The 22,933-nt window shown below is 37.1% G+C and overlaps 1 long non-coding RNA gene across 1 annotated transcript; it reads left to right on the top strand.

The window, feature by feature from the left end:
- Nucleotides 1–9,514: 9,514 nt before the first annotated feature.
- Nucleotides 9,515–17,521, top strand: LOC107140505. Its single transcript, XR_001503282.2, has 3 exons — nucleotides 9,515–10,499; nucleotides 16,064–16,128; nucleotides 16,376–17,521. It is a non-coding gene; the product is annotated as an uncharacterized LOC107140505 (long non-coding RNA).
- The last annotated feature ends 5,412 nt before the right edge of the window (nucleotides 17,522–22,933 follow it).

Here is a 22,933-nt window from a genome sequence, read left to right as displayed (position 1 = left end):
ATATAAACAAGGAAACAATACAAAGAGTAAAAGTCTCATTACTTAAGACTTGTTCTGATGTCTTGGGAAAAGCTGTTCATAGTATGAGATCGTTATCTTCTCATGCTGGTTTGCGATTTTTAGTTTCTTGTTATGGTATCAGGCTTTTTAATTTTTTTTTTAAATTTTTTAGTTGTAAAAATGGACACAATACCTTTATTTTTGTTTATTTATTTTTTATGTAGTGCTGAGGATCAAACCCAGGGCCCTGCACGTGCTAGGTGAGCACTCTACTGCTGAGCCACAACCCCAGCCTGGTATCAGGCTTTTTGATGAACTCTCTGAGCAACCCTCATGTCAGGCACAAGGTTTGTCCCCTAATATTTACATTGAGTAGTCTAGCTGCAGCTTATAGGGCCTCCGGAACAGGGCAGTTCTTGTTTTTACTTGGAGAGTCAGCCAGATATTGGAGAAAACTAGAAGAATTCAAGATCCAGTCCAGTCCACAGGTAGATAATAAAAATTTGATTACAATGAATAGGGTTACCATCTAATAACAGATGTTATTAGTATTTTCTCCTACAATCACAGGATGAATTTGCAAATCACAGGATGAATTAGCCTCATCAAACTTAGCATGATTATTTACATTAGTTCAGCAAGAACAGTGATTGACCTGTGACTCCCTTTTAAGTTTGCTTTGCTGAAACTTTTGTCAGGAATCTTAGATTGGACTTTTATACATTTTTCCTGGTGAGGAAGCCAAATCAAGGAATTGCTATAATACTGTGCCTTTGAAATCTGCATATTTGTATAAATTCTCTTCTCAAGGTCCCCAAACTATCATGACTTCCTGGACCTGCCAGGAATTGACATTCTTTATTCACTGCAAGGCTGGGAACCCTATAGGGAAACCAGATATTCAAACCAGGCCAGTTTTTCCAAGAAGGGTTCAATGGCTTCATAAATTCAGCCTTGGTTCCTTAATACTATCCTGTAAAATATGATATTTCAGTAAAGGTCCTGGTAACATAGACAGTATAATGTCCTTATAAAAAAAGTCTTGGGCTGGGGATGTGGCTCAAGTGGTAGCGCGCTCGCCTGGCATGCGTGCGGCCCGGGTTCGATCCTCAGCACCACATACAAACAAAGATGTTGTGTCCGCCAAGAACTAAAAAATAAAAAAAAAAAAAAAAAAAAAGTCTTACTGAATTTATACAAATAACTATATTGCAATAAAATAAGAACACTCCTGAATTATTTCAAAATTCTAGAGGGATTAGATAGGAAGAAAAAAATATTTCAAATCTATTCACAAAGCATTATTTAGCAAATTGCTGTAAGCTAAAGATTATATAGGAGAAAAAATTTCCTTCAATCTAGAAATAAAACATTTAAGGAATGAACAATTTTTCAAACAAAAAAATCATAAAAATTAATCCTTGGATTAATAGTATAGTTCAGGAATAGAGCACTTGCCTAGCATGTGCAATGTCCTGGATTTGATCCTCAGCAACACTAATAATAACAACAATAATCCTCAATTATCTCATATTCTTATTTAATTAATTGTTCTGTTTGATTCTGGTTAGCATTTTCATTGATTTCTTCACTAGATTTTTTGAAATTCTTACCAAGTCCAATGACATGATCATAAGTTATCAGAAACCTGTACTTGTTAGAGTGCTTTTCATGCATTTCCTTGAAAATGAAAGCCCTTGAGTATTATAGTTACTTGGAAAAGCTCTCATAAAAGCATCAGAGTAAAGCAACTGTCTTGGATGACAAGACTTCAAATGGCCATGGTTAAAACTCAGTGAGAATTCATTGTACTCAGTAGTTAACAAGGAAATTTGGCTATTTCTGTGGCATATAAAATTTTACCATAATAACAGAAATTATTATTGGTAGCATATCATATGTCTAGGAATTTTATTTAGTTTCTAGAACACATATCAGGAGCATATCTATACAAATACATCATAAAAAAGGTTAAGTGTCGTTTGTTATTTGACAGTGTTCCCCAAATCATTTAACATATTAAGTCAGCCTTATTAGTTTACTATCTCCTTTTTTACAGACCTTTTCATATGTTCCAAGAACCCTCTGTAATGTCCCAAAGTTAGTTTGAGGTCATAAAGACTTAATTTAGAATTTGACTTTAGGAAGTTTGCCAAACACATCAAATGATTTCAGAACATTTGATTAAATATGATCATTGATCATTATGAAACAATAAAAGGAAAACAAACGTTACGTAATTGGAAAAAAATATTTACAGAAGACTTAGTTTTCTAAAGTAATCAAATGAGCTCATAAAAGACAAAGCACAAGAAATTATCTTGATAAACTGGGCCTAGTGGCACACTCTTGTAATCCCAGTGACTTAGGAGACTGATGCAGGAAGACTGTAAGTTCAAAGCCAGACTCAGCAACTTAGTGAGGCCCTAAGCAACTTAGCAAGACCCTGTCTCAAAATAAAACATATTAAGGGCTGGGGATGTGGCTCCGAGATTAAGCGCCCCTGGGTTCAATTCCTGGTTAAAAAACAACAACAACAACAAAAAAACACAAAACAAAAATAAATAAATAAATAAAAGAAAAGAAATAAAGAAAGAGAAAAAATTTATCTTGATAAAATTCAGAATTTCTTCTTTTTTCCTTTCCTTAGGCAGATTACTTACAGGACAAAGAAAACCTTTCATAGTCTCTGGTTAGCACTCCCAAGAAAAACATTTTTTTTTTTTTGTTTGGTTTGGTTTGGTTTTAAAAAAATGGTCAAATACTAGTATTCTAGTTTTGCATCAATGTTCTTTTGATATCAATGCTTATGTTTAAAAAGCTCTTATAATATGTTTAATAAATGTGTTGCTTGGTAGCAATTGTTTAAGTTGTTTTTAAGTTTTGTTTTGTTACCAAACAAAAGAAATTTAGAGGAGGAAAAATTTATTTTGGCTCATGTTTCCTGATGTTCTGTCCATGCTTGGCTGAATTCATTGCTCTGGGCCCGAGGTAAGGCAGCATATCATGGCAGAATGGCTTGGTGGAGGAGAGCTGGTCCATTCACAGCAGCCAGGAAGCAGAGAGAAGACCAGTGCGGGGCGCGAGGAAGAAGCCACAGGGGAGAGACACCTTTTCAGATCATGTCCCCATTGACCCTCCTCCTACAGCCCTGCCTACCTATGACTACACAGTCCATTCAATGATTAGGTTATAGCTCTCACATCTAATCATTTTACCTCTGAATATTCCTGCTTTAACGCAGGAGCTTTTGGGGGACACCTCATATCCAAACCATAACAATAAGTTTTAGCCCATTTAACTATACATGGAATTCTTATCACTTTCTTCCATGCACGAATTTGTCTTTTCTCTTTTCCATCATGCAATGGTCATTCTACTTTAGGGCAAAAATTACCCTTTTCCCCTTAACCAAAATGCATCCTCATGCTTTATGAATTCTTTTACAAAACATTACTTATTTCCCTCACATACAGTGTTGTTACCCTTATTATTTATTGTTTTAGTTACCATTTATTAATTAGAAATTGTAATCCTGTATTATTGAATGAGGCTTGTTTTGCCTGCCATGCAGTTTACCAGTCACTGAGGTGATAAGTTTTGTAAAAGAGAAATAGTTATTCATAAAGTGTCCATATTTGAGGAGGGACCCAAGTCTCAAATCCACCTCCCTAAGGACAGGTTGTAGTAGTATTTATGTGATAAAGGAGCAGAGTGGTCTATGATATGGGGACTGGAGGTGTGGAAAGTGAAGTTACCATTGGTCTGTGCACATATTCACACTTCATGTGTCTTCATAGGATGCATGTTCAGTGTTAGCATGATTTGAGAGTGGAGTTTTTAGCTGTCTGGCCTCAAAGTGTCACTCATCAGATATCTGTGCAGGCACAAGTGAAGTGTTTGATGTCAACTGACTTGAGCTAGACAAGGTTACCTCCAAATTCCTGAAAAACAACTTAAACAATTGCTACCAAGGTGACTATATATATCAAAGATGTTATTGAGAGCAAAGCTAATAGATGTGTACTTCTCAGCTAGGTGACCTTTAAAATCAGTGATAAAAGGAAGTAACTAAAAAAAAGTGAAGCTCCAGGGGTTTATTTCAGTTTTCCCTCAGTTTCATGTGACAATCTGAATTCCTAGCAAAAACTATAAGACATTATGAAATGTTTTATATCAACATTTTTTTAGATGAGCACCGTTAATAGTTTTAGAAACATGATTTTATCATATTACTATTTTTTTTATTTTATGAACACAGCCAAATATATTTAGTTTCTTTCTACCATATGAAAATGAGATGCTAACACACACACACACACACACACACACACACATATATTAAACTTATGTTCAGTAATTAATGCTTTGATATTTTTACTTATTTAGCAATGACTCAGACGTTTCAAGAATATCCATTACTTAATCCAATATAACATGACTTTAAGTTTCATGCTACTGAAAAAGATATTTGAAACTATGAAATGTTCATTTATAAACTTTGATCCCATTTGCAGTCAACTAATTTACTTATTTTATCCTTAACATTTATGCTGGAATTACTCATTAAGCAAAGCCAACCATCAGAGGAGTTCATAAAATACCATCTCTAAATGTTACTTTTATGTATCACTTCCTTCCAGCTAAAGGAGCCTGAAAAATGGCAAAAAATGCACAACAAAGCTTTCTCTGAATTCCAATTCTGAAAATCCTTCACAAGGAACTCAATTGTCATGAATCCTCTCTTTGAGGAGTCTATCAACCAGAGATCAATTTTTTCATAGGAGAATAGACCAGAAATTAACCATTGTAAACCTAGGCAATGGCTGTTGCATAGGCTGTGAGAAGAATTCACCAAGACAAAGAGAAGCAGCTAAGAGAGTTTACGGAAGGGACATATGCTATAAGGGTACAGCAGGGACATGACAGAGATGTCTGCCCCTGGACTCAAAGGAGATCTGGACTTATATGCACTTTTTAGCTACTGGCAGTTTATACTAAATGAGGGATAATTGACAGATTTCTGGGCCTCGCCCATAATGTTTATTGCACATGAACCAAATGCTCATTTCCAGGTCTTAAATCAGATGCATAAGACATGAGTAATATAGATGAGGTATTAAACAGGAACTTTCCCTTCTTAGGTTACTTTAGATCAAACTTGGAGCCTCTGCACACTCTCCTCAGGATGATTGGGCAATCTTTTGAAAAACAGGATATTGCTGTTTCCACTTCAGGAAAGTCAGCTCCTCCCACCACAACAGAGTGGGAAGAAAGGGAGGTCCTTAAGCTCTTGTCAGCTCTGCTAATGGAGGTGGGATGGGGGCCTGGCACAAGGGTCCCTAACCTATCCTGCTTTACATACCAAGACAGACTTGTCATAACTGTTGTCTGTTCTTTCAAAAACCCAAAAATTTTTCCTCAAAATCGTTTATTTGTATGTTATCTCTTTTCTTTGACCTCTAACCATTTTACCCATTCCAGCAGGGCAGGTTAAGTCAAAATATTAATCACTAGGCAGGTATTTTAAGGACAATCACAGTGCTTGTGGAGAAATCTGCTGTCCCTTGAAATGCCTATTAATGCTCCTTCAAATTTGAGTTTCTTGTTTGTTTCCAAGAAACTGATAAGGAAACAACCAAAATCATTTTCTAAGTAACTGTTTTAGTCAGCTTTTTTGCTGCTGTGCCTGAAAGACCTGACAAGAACAATTTGGAAGGAGGAAAAGTTTATTTGGAGGATCATGGCTTCAGAGGTCCCAGTCCATAGAAAGCCAGCTCCATTCCTCAGTGCTCAAGGTGAGACTGAACATCGTGGTGGAAGAGTGTGGTAGAGGATAGTGGCTCAGAACATTGCTATCAGGAAGCAGAGAGGAACTCCACTTGTCAGATACAAAATATACACCCCAAAGGCATGCCCCCAATGATCCGCCTCCTCCAGCCACACCCTACCATCCTTCAGTTACCACTCAGTTAATCACTGTAAGAGAATTAATTCACTGATTGGGTTAAGCCTCTGCACATTCTCCTCTGGATGATTGAGCAATCTTTTGAGAAAGAAAATAACTCAATGATTTCACCTCTAAACTTTCTAGCACTGTCTCACACATGAAATTTTGGAGGACAAAATTTTGGAAATTTTGGAGGACACCTAACATCTAAACCATAACAGTAACCTGGAGTAAACTTCTTTCTTTATAATACTAAATTGTCTGCCCAAAGGTGTTGCCCTCCTCCATTTTCTGAACATATGATGTAAGACCTTGAAAGTGAGTGAGAATGCTTAGACATGTGCCAGCCTCTACCTGTGATTCCTGTATGAATATGTGTAAGTACAGAGGACAGGTTGTGTCTTTCCTGTGTTACTCCATTCCTGCCCTGACTAACTCCATTTATAAAGCAGCAGTTTCTCCTGAGCTTCTCCATTTTGAGTGCAATTGCTAAGATAAAATGATTTAGTAATTTGTCTGGGCAAGTAGATAACCAGATATTGGACACATGGAATTTATCAAAAAAGAAAAAAAACCCCAGCTACTCACACAATCATAAGACACAGACTGATAAATAACTTATTTGTGCTAATAAAAAATTACCACTGCAAACATCAAATTAAATCAGGAGAACATGGACACATGGGCATATCAAATCATATCAGAAAAACCAGGCATGCAAGTTTATCAAACACAGCAAATGTAACCCCCTCACCTAAGACCTATAAAAGAAGAGGCATCTCAAACAGCACAGGCAGCACCAATCTGTCATCTTATCAGGGACTACCCAGTATATACCTTACAGCTTCTTCCCAGAAGATTGTCACAGTGACAAACTTCCACCTTTCCCTGGGCTTCAGCTTAACATGTTTTTTCCTGCCTGTGGTATTGTTCACTTTGAAACAGAAATTCAGACCCTCACTTTGACAGCTCTGGGCCTGGATAGTCTGCTCCTTGACAGCTTTGCTACTGGTTTCTTAACCCCTCAACTGAGACCACCTGTAGTGGCTCTTTGTATTTTTATATTGGTTCTTTAAGTCTTGTGATCGCCTTAACCCATTCTCAGACTTTCTGTAACCTGATAACCACCGTTTTAGTGTGATGCATGATTTGAGCGTTAGCCATACTAGTAATTATGATAGGAATGGAATAAAAGAAATTTATGATGGCCATGTCATGATTACCATGTGAAACTAGATTTACTTAATGAAATAAATGTGATGAAACTGACATAGCCTGTGAGCTTCTTTTCAATAAATTTTGACATCATGTAAAGACAAAAACATGTCTAGTTTATATAAATGGCAGAGCTTTCTCATTACAATAAGTCCCCCCCCCGCAAAAAAAAAATAAATAAACCTCTTGTTCATTTTGGAAGGCACTGCTTTGAGAGTATCTCCAGTTCTCTCCTTACTTGCTGCCAGATAATAAATATTTCTTTACTCTTTTATCTCCTGGTGGGATTATCAGCTTTCTACTCACAAGTGGGTGAATCTATTGTGTTCAGTTACAATGGGAACTTTGCTTTTTTCTTGATTGACCTGTTTGGTTATTCTCCTAAGTAATTGTTAGACCATGGCAATCTTGCCTTCTGGAATTATTTTATGTGTTGGGGATTGAAGGCAAGACCTTATATATAATAAGCATGCTCTACCATGGGGCTATATCCCCAGCCCCTACCTTCTGGCTTTAAATTTTTTTTTTTTTCAGATGGAGATAGAGTGAACTGATTTGGGACTTTGTAATATTGAGGGACTGTCTGAAGATTCCTCTGGCCCATCTGACCCTTGGAAGATGTAGCCTTGGTTTTAATTTTTTTTAACCCCAGGTTTTCCAATCCCAAAGAAAAAAACTTGGAGGATTCAATGGTGAGGTTTTGGACATTTTTTTACTTAATCACTCCTTGGTGGTAGCTGGCCAGGTTACAATGGAGAGCTGTACTATGCCTGCCTGCAGGGTGAATATGTGGGACAGGTTACATATACACTGTGCAGGTGGCTTTCTTCAAATGTTTTATAAATACGTTACTTTACTTTATAAGCAAGATCCTTTCTCAAGGATTGGAGATAAGGGAAGTGGCCAGCTCCACCTCTCCATTTCCCTTGTTACCACAATCTCTAGAAAACTTCTTGACTCACCACAAGCTTTCCTAGGGACTGCTTAATGTTAATGCAACATAACCCCATCAATGTTTTATTCATCCCATTTTTAATACCATTTAAAAATTCTCTTATATTCACTTTTCTAAATGGTTGACTATTAGGTAAAATATGGTGGGAAATTTGCATTTCAAAGACATAGAACTTAGATTTTGGCCTTAATACCACTATTTGTTGAGATTTAAAAAAAAAGGCATAAGTAAGAAACCCAATTAAGACAAAATGTTCAAATATGAGACTTGTTTAGACTCATGTTTTCTCCCATTTGTAAGAATTTCTGTTGAATTTTCTTGATAGATATAATTTGTTTTTATAAATTAGTTTCAAAATAATGGATTAAATGCCAGAAATGTATATTTTGGAGACAGACTTAGTTCAATGGGCAGCCTTTTCAATTTAACCTCTGTTTTTTAACTAAATGACTAAATTCAGTGTGTAACCCATTTATGAATAGGGAAAAAAAGCATTTTTATGCCTGGACTTAACATCGACAGCTCTGAACCAGGGTGTAAAGATAAAGAAGTAGACCTAGTTGACTTGAGGGCTTAGCTTTATGAACCTGTTAGCTTTCCCTTTGTCTTTGGAGTGGGATAGTACTAAGTGAAAAGACTGGCAATCAATTTTTCTTATCAATTAGCCATTTAATCTTTTCATGTGTCTTTTAGGAAGTAGCTTTTAAAAAAAGGCAATGATCTTTTAAAAATCTTTTTAGAAACTTCTACACAGCAGTAGGTGTTCCTGGGTGCACCTAATTTGGAAGGCCTCATATTTAAATGCACTTCTTAGATGAACAGTTTTGTTCATCTGGATCATTCTACATAATGGTTATTATAATTCTAAATTATCTTCAGTAAGATTTCACCATTTTTGTAAGTACTGCGTGGTTTCCAGGGCCTAATGCTAATACACATGAAAGACAGGCACAGCTGGAAGTTGGAATATTCAGTCCTTCAAAAATTAAGGATTCCATTTTTACATTGAATCTTGGACCTTTAAGAGCCACGATAAAAATCTAAGTGGGAAATATTATGGGGTTGGACTGTATATGTTTTTGATAGTGTTTCTTTCCTACACAGAAATTTTTTGAGGGTAGTAGATAACCTAGTGTCAAAACTGACCTTTCTGTGACCCAGCATATCTTAACAGAGGAGTCTTCATTTTAGCAGTATTTAGATGTCTAATCTGTGACTACTAATCAAATTGTAGCTTTGACTCTGAGACCACTTTACCCAACTTATCTAATGATTTTATCCTAACTGTGCAAGTAAAAAGAGAGAAGAAAACTCAAATTCCTGAGAAATTCTAATAGCTAGAGTCATATGCCTCCTGCAAGTAACAGCCTCTTACTATAAATTCTATCCCTTATCTTTAAAACTGCAGCTCTTGCCAGTGCTGAACAGTTTGATGCAAACCTGAAAAGGTCAGATGTTATCTCACAGCATAACAAATTCTTGGTACTGTGACCAAACCCAAGTTCATTTACTCATGGCTTAAAATGACCCAATGAATGGAGGCCACGTTGTTGGAACAAGGAAAATGATTTAGTTAGTAAGCCAGCGAAACCAGGGAGTTGGTGGACCTGAAAGACGACTTTAACTAAGCACGGTTTTAAGCTCCTTTTCTCATTAGGCAAGGGGGAGACAGAGGGAAATGTTAGGAAATCATTGATAACTAAAGACTCCCATGTACCTCTCTGGTGATTGGGAATGGTTATAAAACCTGGTGGCTGGTGATCTGTTGATTTGACACATAGTCATGATGCCCCTTTATTATATCTTGATAATAATCTTAGCTATTCTTTATTATTACTATCCTTGAAGTTGGGGGAGAGATTGGGGAGTTTTCAGGTAAATCAGTTTTCAAGATGATACTTTTGGGCAAATTTTCCTTAAGTGATTAACCAGGGTCACCTGCTCAGGGAGGTGTAGATATTTTCTAGTGAAGGATAGATGTGAGGTTAAATACAACAAGGAGGAAGTGGGGCCAAGTTTTCTTTAAACCATAAGCCTGGCTATAATTATAACCTACACATCAGAGATATTATCTACAGCAGAGCTAGTGGGATATTAATAATATATTTCTCAGCTGTGTGACCTTCAAAATTAGTGATTTTTTAAAGTCATCTAAAAGCAATAAACTAAGATCAAGTAAAGCTAAAGGGTTTACTTAGATTTTCACTTGGTTTCAGTACCCCACCATGCTAAGCTCTTTCCCAGCTTAGCAACTGAATTCTGGATTCAAAATCCAAAAATATCAGAGGAACTCAATTCTAAAAAGAACTGAGCCTAATCCAAGAGAAACTAACTTACAACACTTGGGGCTCCATGATGAAGACAGAGGACCTCAAAATGGTGAGTAGCACATTGCTTGCATTCCTAAAGGGGTCTCAGCAGTCTCTTTAGGTTCCTTCATGGCCACCAAAAACCATCAAAAGACAAGATTACAAATAATTGAGTTTAAATATCTACTTGGCTTTTATTTGTGATTATAGAATCAGGCAACACTTCAATCTATAAAATAGAATGAATGTTCCAATGAACATTTGGATGTTGGCTTTGTAGTCAGAAAAGGGCTAAAGAAAACAGAAATTGGAAATAAAAACAGGTTGATCATTTTAAAATTACTTTTCACATAGGATTAAAATAGATTTCCTCTTATTTCACTCACTCAGGTTGACAGGAACCTCTTGTGTGTTTTTTGTTTGTTTGTTTTTTATAACTGGCTTATTCCTTTCAAAGTTCAGTTTCATTATGTGGTATTTAGCACAAGCGACTTCCTTCTGATTTGGTTGGTCTGTTGGGGCCTAGCATAGCAGACTATTGCAAAACAATGGCCTCCCATAAAAAAAAAATTAACAATTTTATCAACTGCAGGCTCCCCAGTTATCACCAACACTACCAACCGATAAGATAAAATTGAGTTTATTCTTCCTAAAGTAAGGGAGACCACACCTTGACCTCACCAAGACCCTTGGGGACAGTCTTGAAGGGAAAAAAGAAAATTGAAATTTATTGAGAATTTGAAGGTTGTTTTAAGAAGTCTTTCAATGTGGAGAGGGGACTGATGATAAAATTTAGTATCTTTATTTGTTTCTATATCCTGAAAACAAACATGATGTTTCTGCTATATGAGGGAAGAATAAAACCCATAGGTTTTTAGTTGGAAGAGACTATTGATACAAAAGACAGATTTATAAAAAAAAAAAAGTAGTTTATTAACATGTGTGTTACATATATACATGCAAAACACCAGGGATGGCTTTGAATGCCAGCTTATATAGCATCTTCAACAAATGACAATATAATTTTAGAGGAGTGACCAGACAAAAGAAAAGGACTTGGGCTGGGGTTGTGGCTCAGTGGTAGAGTGCTTGCCTAGCATGCATGAGGCACTGGGTTTGATCCTCAGCACCACATAAAAATGAAATAAAGATATTGTGTCCACCTTAAAAAAAAAAAGAAAGAAAGAAAAGGACTTTGGGTCTCTTGGGGGAAGGCAAATAAATGGCAGAAAGTGGCAAAAGTGTGACAGTGGTTACAACCTTTGTGGGTTGTCTTTTGCATGCTTATTCCTCCTCCCTTTGTCCTTTGGAAATTTACTTTCTCCAGCATTCTAAATTCTAAAGAGAAGCCACGCCTAAATGACTCTGTTAGTCACCAAAATATCTGACAACTTAGAAGAGGAAAGGTTTGTTTTGGTTTTATGGTTTCAGAGGTCTCAGTTCATTGCTGGCCAACTCCATTTTGATGTGTGGCAGAACATCATGGCAGAAGGGTGTGGCAGAGGAAAGCTGCTCAGCTTATGGCAACTGGGAAGCAGAGAAAGAGAGAGAAAGAGCCAGAGGCAGGGTAGAGATTCCAAGACCACACCCTCAGAGACCTACTTCCTCCAGCCACACCTCACCCACCAACAGTTACCACCCAGTAGTTTATTCAGCTATCAATGGGTTAATTCAACAAATGGGTTAATCCACCAGAGAGGTCAGAGTCCTAGTTATTGCTTAAATGCCCCACCTCTGAATCTTGTTGCATGTGGGATCACAACACATGAACTTTTGGAGAGCAGTCCAGATCTAAACCATAGCAATAATTTAACTGTTAACTACTAAATAATATTTCTTTAGGTTTATAGAACCCAGAACCTCTGGAACCTTCAGACTGTTTCAGAACATGTAATGTCCCTCCTTATTCTTCAGTTCTCTATATCAATTAACATATAGCATGTAAATTGCTATGAGGTTTAATTTTCAAAAAAGTAATATATCTAAAAAACTACAGGAACTAACCCCAGAAGACTGAGATCCATCAAAATGTTCTAGTTAGGAAAAGAGGAGAGAAGGACGCTGTGGATGAGGAAGGACCTACTAGCATGTAGGCTTCCTCCCTATTGCTGCCTGTATCTCTTTTCCCTCCATTAAAATCTCTTTCATTTACCTGAGTTACCCAAGATGGAGCTTTGAGGATAATGTCTTCTCCAACTTCTCAGGATGCTGGCCCTTGCATAAAACGGATTTACTTCTCATCAACTCTTTTCTTCCAAGTATTGGTTTTATTGGTGAGCAACAGGACCTGGGTCTGATGACAAAAGTAAAGACTGTTACTGTAAATTCCTCTGATACATTTTGAAAGTTGTCTTCAATAGTCAACTTTTGGTGGAGGGCAAAGAAGGATAGCTTTTGTCTTTGTAAATCTTTCTTGCATCTGCTGCTTTTTAAGCACTTTTACCTTAATAATTCCTCATATTTTGGGTGACATATTTATGATCTCTCAAACTGGATCTAGATAGTGATAAAAAGGAAATTTGGGGATGTTTACACTACCAGGGCTGGAGGTTGGAAAGGGTAAAACATAAAGGAAACTAATTGATTAACAAGTGTGGGAGAAAATAAGACGATTTCACATCCTGAATATATGCTGAAACTCTGACTTAAATCACAACACTGCCAATCCTAGGACCATTGTTTATATAAAATCTCTATGTACTGTGAATTCTAACTAGTCCAGAAGCAACAATTACTTCTTATGGACTGTGCTCCCATCCCAAAGCTTTCCCCACTTCATATTATCCCACCCATCTTATCTGTGGCACATGTAGATTCAATGTGAACAGCCTGTGCTTTCATTCTTCAAATTTTTATTATAAAAATACTCTGAGCTCTAGGTCAGTGGATATTTTTTTCAGCTGCTACCTAGGTTTGCTGCTGGTCATTGCGGAACTGGTTCTTTTTCTGGTTATCATCTATAGTAGTTCAATGAACCCATTTGTTTCAGGTTACTGCTTATTACAGTGATAACTGCATTAGTTCCATACACCACATTTTTTCACTTTTCTGGGATGACAGATATAGATGTGTAAACAAAGGTGACTTCTTGTAGAGGAACCCTAAAACTACGAATCTAGCGTTTACATAGGATGATTTTGCACATCATCCCTGTTCCCCTTCTGAAAGAGAGAAAGAAACCAATACCCAGCTCTAAACAAAATCTCCTTGGGAAAGAAGAAAAAGATCACTTTATAATGTAAATAAATGTCTCTGGGGAGAGCTAAGGCAAACTTGGCAGGGTTTACAACCTTAGAATGTCTCCATGTCTGGGTTATTCTCCTTTGAATCTGTTTTTGGGTTTTCTTTTTTTTTTCAATTCTCCTTTGAAATGTACACAGGGACCTCCAGGGAGGTACCTCCTAGAAGATAAATCTTTTTGGAGTTCACTGTGATCCAATTGTCCTTTAATTTAGAAGAGTTGTTCTTTAACCCATATTTCAGTAAAATTTGCTCAGCAAGTCCTAATTATGCAGGAAAGTGAAAATGTTCACTTCCTGACACAGCCTTGATTAAGACTGGATAAGGATCATGATCAGTAATGGAAATAAATGAAGACCAACCAATTGAGAACATACACAAGCTATTTATTCAGAGCTCACTGTAGCAAAGGAATTGGCCACTATCACCTGTATTTGGCACAGACTCAAAGGCAGGCAGAGGACTGGGAAAGTCTTGAGTGTGGAAAAAGAGAATTCACATATGCCCTGGTTGGAGTCTGTTGGCAGGGAAAAATTATAGGAAGACTGCCCACACTTAGGGCAACCTATGTGATTGATTAGTGGTACACATTTAGCTTTTTTCAGTTGGTCCTATATTAGAAGCAAGGAAAGAATTTAGGGAAAGTAGCAAGTATTAATCAAGTCAGGGTTGTTCGTGGCCAATTTTGACAGCATTATTATTTGGCTTCCCAGACGGTTTACTAGAGACAGGAGTCTGACTTCTTATAAGTCTGACTTTTGACTGGTGAAATGTCATTCTAAGCTGGTTAATGTCATTAATGGTTTGGTTTCCTCAGCTAGTTGCTACAAATTGTGGGTCAGCATTCTATCTATCTATCTATCTATCTGTCTGTCTGTCTGTCTGTCTGTCTATCTATATGGTATGGCCACTGTTCATTTGCATATTCAATCCCTTAAAGATTAAATTTTGAGGAAAGGCAAAATTTTTGAAGTAAGAAAGTCTTAGGAAAGAAGTTATCAGTTGATGCTTCCTATTGAAGAATAGACCCTCTTTGGGAACATTTCTATAGTGAACAATTAAGTTATTTGTTTGGATAAGAATATTCTGGAACAGTAAATTTGTGCTCATGAGGATAATGGTATAGTAGTCATGTAAATGAAGAAATAGGTGGGGGAGAGTAGCAGATAGATGTGTATTTCTGTATTTAGTTGAATGATCTGAAGGGAAGGGAACCAAGATTTGTTGAACATGGCAATTATTACTCAATTTTATTCCCCTTTCCACTTTCCCTTGGCCATGCATGATGTTATGAAAAAGGTGGGAATATGAAATGGAGATTCAGAGTTTAAATGACTTGTCCAAGGTCACATTTAAATTATAGTAAATTCAGAATTCAAATTCAGTTGTGGGACTCTCAAATCTCATGCTCTTTCTATATTATGCTATTTCAAGGAAAGAGACGTCTCCAGAGAAGGGTCTGAGGAGTTCTCAAAGAGGCAAAAGAATTCAACTCATGACCAACAGGGATTCTTGGCATATATGACTGCTTTAGTCTGCTTTTTCATCTCTGTGGCCAAAATACCTGAAAAGAACAATGTAGAAGAAGAAAAGTTTATTTGGGGCTCACAGCTTCAGAGGTTCAGTCCATGACTGGCTGGCTCCATGGCTCTAGGCCTGAGGTGAGGCAGAACATCACGGCAGAAGGGTGTGGTGCAGGAAAGCAGCCCAGGACATGGCAACCAGGAAACAGAGAGAGCTTTGTCCACCAGGAACAAAATATAATTCCCAAAGGCATGCTCCTATGACCTATATCCTCCAACTACATCCTACCTGCTTGCAATTACTACCTAGTTAATCCATATCAGTGGATTGATTTACTGATTAGGTTACAACTCTCATAATTTGATTATTTAACCTCTGAATATTCTTGCATTGTCTTGCACATGAGCTTTTGGAGGATATCTTATATCTAAACCATAATTGTGACAGAAAAGAATTTCAGCATGTGCCAGACAAAGGCATAGACAGAAGTTTACTTAGGAAGTAGATACACATTCAAGGGAGAATGCAGGCTGTCTCAACAGTGAGAAGCACCTCTTTGGGTTGGAGGGGTCCAATGTTTATACAGGGGCTGTAGTTAGGAGTTGGTGGAGGTGGAACTGCACAAATTTTGTGCCAGTTTTCATTGCACTTACACATTTTTCTCATTTTACAAGGGCACAAACCAAGGGCATCTTGCTCAAGATTTACAACTGTATCTTCTGCATCTCAGTAGCCTCTGGGCATTTCCTTTGAGAGTCAGTCTCTCTCTCTCTCTCTCTCTCTCTCCTAAACATCTATCTCAACATTGTCTTACATAAATTTAAATATTGCCCAAACCACCTATTCACTGTCTTGCCATGTGTCTAATAGGTATATCCATATGTATGGTTTGGAGAGGAAGAAAGATAGTGGCATGATTCTGGAAGTACAGCAAAGTAAGTACTTTTTTTAATGTAGTATTTCTTTCTGGGTTTTTTGAGGATTGAGTCCAGATTTTGAGTTTGCATTAGCCCTTTGTTTCAATTTGTCTGGCTTGATAAAAGCCCCTTTTAGTTACTGAAATATAACACATTTTAAAAAAATGCATGCTTTCTACTTTTTTCCCCTTAAAAGTGATTGGCAAAAGTAGCTAGATTTAACTTCAAATAATTAAATGTATGTGCTTCTTTGGTATCATTTCAGATTTTGCAAATGCTATGCAGTTTTCAAGAAAGAAGGAAATAAAACTTCTGGCTGTCCTTAGATTTATGGTCTTCACAGTTTGCAACCTCTGCTGCTGGCAATTTTACTGAGCTGGCACACTCTCCAGAGGACATCATTTTATCTTTTAAAAACAATTACAATCATAATTAGTATTGTTATGACTTTTTAGGCATAAAAAGGGGAATGCAGGGGAATGCAGTGATCTGGCCTGCAGTTTATCAACATGAAAAGCTGGGAATTTAGCTATGTTAAGAGGGGCTTCATGGTGCCTTCCTCTGAACCAAGTTCTGCAACTATGGGCAGACACACCCTCAGAAGGATCTTGTATTTGGTGGGGACTCTACTGGGGGAATCTCCCACTAGACACCCCACAGTTGGTAATTTTCTTCTCTTTTTCACTGAAAGAGGTTACCAACTATATCAGTACACGTAAACTCTGCTGTACATTGGAAATTCCTGGGGAGTTTTGGAAACTATTGATGCTCTGGCTGTACCTGGACCAATTAAATTAGAAGTTCTGGAGGTGGGACCAGGCATTAGTATTTTCTAAAACTCATGTTAAAGAAAAAAAAAAATCAATGGCACTTGGTAAAGCAAGTTAAGGAAGACTTTACTGAGGACCATCACCATAAGTAAAGGGACAACAGCAATGAGATTTTAGATAGGGGAGAAAGATTGGGCTCAACTCTGAATACAGCAGGGGCAAGTGGGAAGAAGCAGAGTGGGGTTGTTACCAACCCGAATATTAGATTCATGTACACAGTGTGCAGCAACCAATTAATAAATGAACACTGACACTTGAGGTAGAGAAATTTTAACTGAGAAGGTACCAACTCAGAAGGTTGGTGATATGCCTCAAATTTGCCTTATCCCCCAAGCCTGATCATGAGTTATATAAGGGAAAAGGAGAATCCAAAGGGAAACTGATAGTTTTCCAAGTTTTGATGAAATCAAGGTTTTCAGATTTCTTGGCACTTGGCATACCATTCTGCAGTTCTACAAATCTTGTAAATCACCATTTGTAACAAATATAGCAAAGTTATCAATTGATAATTATAGGAATGGGAACAGGGACTCTGTTTAGCTGTCTAAACAGAAAATAAAGAGTGTGTTTTGTTTTGTTTTGTTTGTTGTTTGTTTGTTTCATTTGTTGTTGTAAGTGGTTTACTTTCTAAAACTTTAAATAGGGAGATAGATGGTTCAAGCCTTTTATTAGACAAAAAATGTTATAATTTAATTGGAGCTCATTGATAGGGTCGGTGGATGAAATATGACTAAGAGAAAGCATCAAGGGTAAGGGGTATTCTGTCTAAACCAACCTTACAAGATTCTTGCTGAAGACAGGCCAAGTGATCAGACATCACATAGGGGATGGTGGAGGATAAAGAATCTGATCAGACATTAAGAGTAATCAAATAAGTGTTAAGGATTCTTGCTACACTGACTTAGGAAGGTTATTTGATAAAACTGGATTTTACAAGGAAATGCACAGGTGGACTTAGGAGAAGGCAGCCTGACCAAAATTTGGTCAATCAAAGAATCTCTGTTACTTCCCAGATGTCTCCAACTTGCAGACAAGTTTGAAAATCAGTGAATAAAACACATTGCAGATAGATTTAAAATATTCCCTAAGAATCCACGAGTGTAGCTCTAAATCACATCCTGGATGAGGTGGATGATGGGAAAGCAAGGATGGTGCTTTGGGGCAATAACGTGTCAGATGCTGATATCAGCCCTGGCCATGCATGTACGGCTGGCTCATGCCCTGGGATATGTCTGTGTGATCACGAGACAAACTGATTGATGTAGTGTTTGACAGATACTCTGGACACCTGCCTATGGGGTCCAAGCCCCAGTGGGAATTGGCTTTCCTTGGAAGAATTGCTTCTGTGGTAGGTGATGGAGCCATGAACACAATCTGTACACTGTTCTGCAGGAGTAGGCACTTCCTTGCATTCTAGAACCCACACATCAGGTTGGAGAGATTCGATTGCTGAGTCGACCTTGGACACCATCATTCTAGCACTTCTGAGCAACCCAAGTCAGATATCTGAACAGCATCTTCAGACAGATATCTGCAGCATCTGTGTCCATTTCAGGGACTAAACTCTACAGGCAGCTCACTGCCAACGTTTCATATTTGTCTGTCTATCTATCTATCTATCTATCTATCTATCTACACACACATACACACACATATATATATAGACATATATATTATTTATATATAACAGCAGAATGTATTACAACTCTTACTACCTATATAGAGCTCAATTTTTTATATCTCTGGTTGTATACATAGTATACTCACACCAATTTGTGTCCTCATACATGTACTTTGGATAATAATGATCATCACATTCAACCATCACATTTGTCTTTTTAGAAGAGGAGACATATAAACCCATACATAGAAAGGTAGCATAAGCTGCATACCTCTTCAGTCAGCACACATTCAGACAGGGCCATATCATGCTGGTTTCCACTGATGACTTAGAAGCACTAGGCACTCCTGGACACACAAAATGGAAGGATATGGAAACCTTGCTGAGGTAGCTTGACTTTTAGATTTCTTCTCTTATTTTGGTTGATGAGGAAAATCAGCAATTTTTCAGCCTGAGAACTGATGGAGCAGATTTGTTGTCTCCCAACTGAATAGAATAATTGTTTTCAGTCTTTAATTAAATCAGTTACTGAAATACTACTTGTTCATATTTTCTTAGAGTTTCAGCAGAGGCCATATAAAAGAAGCCCAGAGAACTGCCTTTTACTACATGAGGACCCAGAAATAAGGGGCCATTTTATGAATAGGAAGTTGACCCCCAACTGATACCAAATCTAACGCCTTTATTTTAGAATCCCAGCCTCCAAATCTGTGAGAGATATCCATCTCTCATAAATTGGAAAGCCAATTTATGCTGTTTATAAGCTCCCCAGTCTGTGGTATTTTGTTATACTAGTCCAAAAGGACTGAGACAACAATTATAACTCAATTACTTCCCAAAGCCTCCCACAACCTAATATCATCACACTGGGGGATAGGATCTTAAAATATGAATTAGGTTAGGGAGACTGAATGAAAGCATTCAGTCTAAAACACATAAGAATGTGTTGGGGAAAGCAGACAATCACAGAATATTTTTAATATTCTATAATGAAGAAGATTTTTTTAGAGATACAGTCTACTCCCCATCCCATTCCTGTCATTCCAACCTTGTACATGGGGAAAGGGAGGTCTGTAACAGTGGTATGCCTAGAGTCACACAATGGTCACTAGAGGACTGGAAGTACAGTTATTGTCTCTTAGCTCCAAGCTTCATGCTACCCCCATGCCACGAGACTAACTCATAGTATAACATACTGCCATAGGAGTCATTTCTTCTGGTTAGATTCAGAAGGTAGTTAAGCTAACTCTAAATCAGATGAAATATTAAATCCAAATAGCCTCTATGGAAATAAATGAATACCAACCAAATGATAACAGGCAGTCTTTGTACTCACTGATTACAAAGGAGCCTCTTGTATTTTGTCAGAGACTTAAAGGCAGGCAAAGGAGTGGAATATCTTCACAGAGTAAAAAACTGAATTCATGCATGACCTGATGGAGGTGAATAACATGGGGAAGATGTAGGCAGACTAACTGGAAGTGGAACATGGTATGAAATTGTATAAGGGTGCATATTTGGCTTTTTTTGATTGGTCCTAAGTTGGAGGTGGAAAGAAAAATAAAGGAAGCAGTCAGTTATTAAGCAAGTGCTGGTCATTTGGGGCCAATTGTTATAGGAGTTATTGTTTGGCTTCCTGGACTGTTTCTTAGAGACAGTAGACTAACTTCCTCCAGGTCTGGCTTGTAGATGGTAGACTGGCTTCCTGCACTGGTTGTTCTTCATAAGGAATTGGTTTCCTGGGCTCATTAGTTCAGATTGTGGGTCAGAGTTCTATTTTTATCCAAGTTCAGGCTATTGTCCACTTGTTTATTTGATCTCTCACCTGTTTCAACTATCTGTATTCCCCTTTCTTCACAACCCAGAACTTTTGTCATAAATTATAACTTCTGAGTAATTGTACTTGTGGCTTGGGAAATTGTTGTTACTCAGGGGAGCTACTTGACTTTTTGCTTTCCATAGTGTAATATATAAGCAAAGATTGAATCACAAAAAATCTAGCAGTTCTGAGCAGGTTCATCCTCTGAAATTTGCTGCTTTCCTTCTTATGAGAATAGTTGCTAACATAAATATAGCTTTTTCTTGAACTATTTATTCATTATGCACTTGTAAGATACTTACATCACACAAAAAACTAATGCATAGGTACTAAAGGTTATAATTGTGCATGTCCTTTAAGAAGCAGATGTATGTGAAACACCTAGATAAAAATAATGATGGGGTATTTGTTCTGCTTTTCAATTTTTGGTTTTTGCAGTGCTGGGGATGGAATTCAGGGTCTGACATTTGCTAGCAAGTGTTCTTCCACTGAGCTACATTTCCAGCCCCCATCCTAATGTTTAATATATTGGGAAGATGAGAACTTCTTCACCAAAGAAAAGTACCTGAAAAGAAGTAAGAGATGGTTAATTATTTAGAAAAACATTGTCTCCTCTCAGTTTTATCAGTCAAAAGATGATTCCTTTTGACTATTTGCATTAAATAAATGCAAATCAAAACCCAAGGATATGCCACTTTACACACACTAGGATGGCTATAAGTTAAAAGAGAGAGGAGAGAGATAATAACAAATGTCGGAGAAACTGGAACCTTCATACATTACTAGTGTGAATGTAAAATGGTGCAAAAGCTTTGGAAAGGGTTTGGCAGTTTCTTTAAAGATGAAGCATAGAGTTAGTTGCCCCATGACCCAGAAATTCCACTCTTATGAATTTGCCCAAAAGAAATGAAAACATACAGAAACATGTACTTGAATATTCATAGCACAATTATTCATAATAGCCAAAAAGTAGAAATAGCCTAAATGTCTATCAATTGATGAATAAATTAACAAAATGGTATATCCGTACAATGTTATATAATTCAGGCATGAGAAGGAATGAAGGATTAATATATACTACAACATGATGAACTTTGAAATAATTATTCTAAGTAAAGAAGTCAGTCACAAAAGACCACCTAATGCATGATTCAGTTGATATGAAATGTCCAGAATTGGCAAATCCACAAAGACAGAAAGTAGATTAGAGTCTGCCTGATCACCAGGAGCCTGGATGAAATTGGGAGTGACTGCTAATGAGTAAGATTTCTTTTTGGCATGTTGACACTGTTCTATTACTGATTGTGGTGATGGTTGCACAACTTGGTGATTGTAATACATACAATCAGTTTATACACTTTAAATGTGGGAATTGGATGGCATGTGAATTGCATTTCAATAACATTATTATTTTAGAAAGGACATTGTATGTAGCATTATCTCATGTAGCTAATGAACAACTCTTTTGATAAAGAAACACTACATAAATCCTTAGGGCTTTAAGGGGAAAATACATTTTATTTTATCATTATTATAGTCATGCACAAAGGAGCTCCATATTAGATCTTGTGAAAGTAATTGCATAGACTTTTGTGATTCAATATGATGGAAATTAACATGGAATAAAATTGTTTGAACTATGAACATATTCCCCTTAAGGTTGTAATGTATTTGTCCATCTTTTTATTTACTCGATAAGAATTTTTGAATCTTCTTATCTTTCAGATGTCAAGTTAGGTGCTGGGGAATTAGTGAATGAACAAATGAATGAATAAATAAAATTTATATTTTAAAATGTAAATTCCTAGAAATTATAGCCAATTCTGTGAAGTGAGTGAAAGTAAATGCTACCTGCCATCAGAGAGTTTCCCATCTGAGAAGCAATAATATAGTCACATGGCCTTATTGATTGAGCATTGCACTAATTAGAATTATATGGTGGTAGGTTACATAGGTCAATTTGAGAGACCTTAAGCAAAAAGAGTTTTAATTGTGTGTGTGTGTGCGTGCGATGGGCTTGGAATTCAGGGCTTCTTACATGAAAAGCACATGATACACAGATGAGCTACACCCCCACTCTAAAATGATAAAAAGATTTCTCTAAAGGTGTGTAGCTGAGCCTTAAGAAGGAACAGACTGGTAAACAGAAATCTTTTCTTCCACCACCACCCCTTTATGCCTTCTAGCATTCAGAAGGGTTTGGTTCTTTATCTTTTCCTGCTGCCTCTTTTTCTCTACAGTCTTTGGTTAGTTTATCCACAGAGTATATGGTTTCTTAGCATTTATAGGCCCAACCAAAGAGACACCTACCTAATCTATTCTCTTTTTCTCCCCTCTCTCTCTGCATCTTCAATTGCAAATTCCTTTTATAACCAAAAACATCCTAGGAGAGATTTTTTTTTCTGCTGAAGCTAACAGAAAATCTAATTAAAAGTAGCTTTAGGGCTGGGGTATAGCTCAGTGGTAAAGCGCTTGCTTAACATGCATAAAGCCCTGGGTTTGATCATCTTTGTTACTCCGAGTGTGGTCTATAGATGGACTAGCATCTCGGGG

Source organism: Marmota marmota, unplaced genomic scaffold, assembly GCF_001458135.2.
Source record: "Marmota marmota marmota unplaced genomic scaffold, marMar, whole genome shotgun sequence".
NCBI classification, from domain to species: domain Eukaryota; kingdom Metazoa; phylum Chordata; class Mammalia; order Rodentia; family Sciuridae; genus Marmota; species Marmota marmota.
Note: the sequence above shows the minus strand (reverse complement) of the source record. Positions and strands in the feature narration are given on the sequence as shown.